Here is a 4,110-nt window from a genome sequence, read left to right on the forward strand (position 1 = left end):
TTAATGTAGGCACTAAAGATTTGAACTTGGGTACCCTTGACGGTGCAGCAAGTATTCTTGCCCGGTGTTCTTCCCGAGTTCTAAAGCAATTTTTATAATACGTTTAACAATGTAACTATTCCATTTGAATATCCACTATAGGCTCTGACCTAGAGAAATAGAAATGATGAAGCCTTGGAATCTGAACTCCATAAGGGTACAGGAATGTGATAGACATGAATGAGACAGACCTATAATTGGATGATTTCCTTTAACTTGAGAAAGATACGCATCTGAGCAGGGTAAGATGTGGATGCATTTAAGACCCTTTCCTCCTACTGGGTTGCCTCATTTAGCCTTGATAGGAGAGGAGGTGCCTAGTCTCATTGCAACTTTATATGCCATGGCTGGCGATAGACATGGGAGGCCTGCCCTTTTCTGAAGAGAAAGGAGGAGTGGATAGGGGGTGAAGATGGGAGGTTGGACGGAGGGACTGGGAGGAAAAGAGGGGAAACTGATCAGGCTCGGAAAAATAATTAATTAGTTAATATTTTTTTAAAAAAGATGCAGACACACCACGACAGAAGGGAAGGGCAGACAACACAGAGCAGCGTTCAAGGAACGCTAACCAAGAAAGATAGGGAAGAAATTTCAGAATGAAAAAGGCATAAAGAGTGACTCCTTGAGCCGTGTATATATTTCTAGGCTGGGAGAGGTAGGTTTATCTCTGTCACTGGGTGTTTGCTGTGGCAGGATAAGATGCTTACAGAACATTGCACTGGCCTTTTGCTCTGGAGGCTAATGGAGGAGGACGCTAAGAGTGGACCAGGTACATGTTAGGAGACATTTGTAGTGGTCCACCAGAGACGTGTTGAGGGCTTGAATAAAGGAAGCAGTAATAAGCAGGGAGAAAGAGGAGTGTGGTTAAAGACACGTTCTGATATTGTATTTAGAGTTGAAGCAGAGGGAAGATCATAAACGCTCTGTTATTTTTTTTTTATCACAAGATGAATAATACTGTCCTAGATTGCCCAGGGATCTTGACCTCTGTGAGTTCAGGATTGAGTCTACAGGAATTAAGACGTTTCCACAAGACATTGTGAGTAAGAGAAGCTAAGTGTTGAGGGGAAAGGTACAGATTGCTGGCTCTGGGAGCTGGAAGAGAAGCATGTGTCCCAGCGGGGTGTTTCAATGACATCTTCATAGAAGAAGTGGCATTAACGAGAATTCCTAAAAGATGGTTAAGATGTTGCCATGAGTTAATAAGCTGAAGGGCATTTCTAGAAGGAACGCCTTGACCGAGGTAGAGGATGTCAAGTGATGAGCCTAGGGATAAAGCCTGGGATCAAATCTTGACTCAGTTACATTCTAATCCTTGAATTGATAGCAATTTACTCCCCAGAGCCTCTGCTCCTCGCTTGTGTATAACAGTTGTTATAATTATCATTAATCTTGTGGAGTTGTTTTGAATTTTTTTTTGCTATTAAAACTTATTTTTTAAGTATGATGAAATTTAATTTTATCAGCAAATTTAATATTTTTATGTTACTAATTAGTGTCCTCTTATTACCGCTTTAAGAATCCATATTAGAATTTCTCGTAGTGGCAGATGTAGTGGTAATGGACTCCCACAGTGTTTGTTTATCTGGGAGAATACTTATCTCGCCTACATTTCTGAATGACAGCCTTGCCGGCGTTGGTGTGCTAGCTTGGTCTTACTCCAATACTTTGAAGATACCTTCCCAGCTCTCCCAGTGAACAAGGCTTCTGCTAAAAAAAACTCCGCTGATAGCCCTGTGGAGATTCTCTTGTGCGTGATGAGTCCCTTTTCTCTTGCTGCTTCCAAAACTTTCCCACTCTTCACTCGAAGATTGTGGCAATCACGTGACTCGGTGAAAAACACTTCATATGGAACTTCTCGAAACTCTTTGGGTTTCAAGGATGTGGATATTCATCTTTTTTTCTCCAGCTGTTCAGAACTTAAAAAAAAAAAAAGATTCCTACATCTTCTCTCTGTATGCTTCTTTTGGAATTCCTATATGGACATGCAGATTCGCTTGATAATACCCCATCATTTCCACAGGCTTTCTTCGTCTTTCTGCCCTCCTTTCTCTTCTCGTTTCCCTGACTGGGCCTGCTAAAGTGACCTGTCTTCCAGCCCATCACCTCTGTGCTCTGCTTGGGAACACAGCAGTCTGCTGTTGAAGATCCGTGTGGAGCTTTTCAGGCCGCTCATCAGGTTATTCGGCTACAAAACTCTCTGGATTGATTGCTTTGGGTGGATGTTTTTTGTTGACTTTTGTGGTTTTTCTCCACCAAACGTTTAACTTTGTTTTCAAACCGTTTACACCCTTTTTTTTTTTAAAATTATCTATGTGTGGTGTCTTGTGGCCCAGCAAGATTAAGAGTATTATTTTGAACTCTGTCATGTAGACGATGGACTTTAGAGTTAATTACTGGCCCTTGGTTCTGTTCTCCTGTTGATGTCATTTTTCTCTATTTGTGATGTTTGAAGCCACACACTCATGTCACCACATAAGACTAGGAAACTTATTCTTGTCTTTAAAAACACAGGACTCCTTCAGCCAGGAAGAGCTGTTACCAGCCAGCCTGATGGGCTGTCTGACATCATTTGCAAGTGGACACGCCACAGGGGTTCTCAGGCTATCTGACACCTGGGTAAGCAGGGAGGCAGGTCTAATTCCCTGGGTCCCTTTGTGTACTGGGGCTGTAGTGGGAAGCTTGGAACCATGTTCCATATAACAAGCCTCGGGTACCAGATGAAGAGGAATGGTTCAGAGCAAATCTAGACCTTGACTCTGTTTGAGTTATTTTGGACCATGGTTCTGCTAGGGTATGGGACATAGGGGCTATCTAGGAAGGACTGTTAGGAGTTGAACACGGAGGAGGAGCCAGCCTCTACCACGTTAGCTATGAAACCATCCAAGGCAAGGGGATCCGAATGCTACAGTGCTCCAAAAGAAGCACTTTTGCTTACATACCACCCAATCTCTGCCAGCTCAGGGTGTCACATAAGATGGAAACCCACTTGTAGATGACTTGGGGCACTGGTATTTGGACTTACATTAAAGCAATTGAGATGGGATCCTAACCAATAATGACATGATGAGTTTGAGGCATTAGGAAGAGTTCAGATGGAGATGCTGTATAGGGCAAAGAGGTGGGTGGGTGGGGGGAGGATTTGGGGACTGTGTGAATGAGAACAAGGGTGGAGCCATCTAGCCAATGATATTATTGCCAAGGGGAACTCCAGCAAGAAGGGAGGGCTACGGGCTGCAGAGAGCACTGACTGTGTATGGCGGGGTGTGAGGAGGGAGAGAAGCTGGAACAGAGAAAACCAGAAAAGTAGCATGCTAAAGAGACAGTAGAAAAAGATAATGGTGGGGCCATGGTGGTGATTTTATTTATTTTTCCTGTAAGAGTGGTCAACAGACCTACCCACAGCGAGATAAAAAAGAATATGAATTAGGGGAAAAGTCATAAAATTCAGGGAAATGGAGTTAACTGATGTCAGGAAGTGATCAAAAAAAAAAGCCAAATTCTATCCAAAGTAATCTATTTAAGAAGGAAGAGGATTTTATAATAAAATTTGGAGTAGCCTAAAATCACTTCTTAAAAGGTATAAAACACAGAATATTCATAACTTCCTCTCCTGGAGATAGAGTTTAAGCCCAGCTTCCTCTCAGCTCTCAGTGTGGGCTGAACTTAGTGACCAGCTTCCAAAGACTGTGGAAGATTACGGAAAGGAGAAAATAGCAACTTTACAGAAGAGAAACTTGACAACTACCACCTACCTCAGCAAGTGATGAAGGTTAGCGTCGCCAGTGACAGGTCACACGGATATAATGTACCCCCGACAGGACAGGATGAGAAGGGCAATTCAGCTCTGCGGCAGGCCTTTCCAAACTCACCACCTCAGTTGGAATACGAGAAAAACATCAGAAAGTCTCAAACAGAGGGACGGGCTACAAAACACCTGAAGAATACCCTTTTAAAACTGTCAAGGTCACGAAAAACAAGGCAACACTGAGAAACTGTCTCATATGGTGACTAAAGAGACATGAAGACTAAATGCCATGGGTGTGCAGGATGAAACCCTGAGACAGAAAA

This window comes from Microtus pennsylvanicus, chromosome 3 (assembly GCF_037038515.1).
Source record: "Microtus pennsylvanicus isolate mMicPen1 chromosome 3, mMicPen1.hap1, whole genome shotgun sequence".
Classification (NCBI taxonomy): domain Eukaryota; kingdom Metazoa; phylum Chordata; class Mammalia; order Rodentia; family Cricetidae; genus Microtus; species Microtus pennsylvanicus.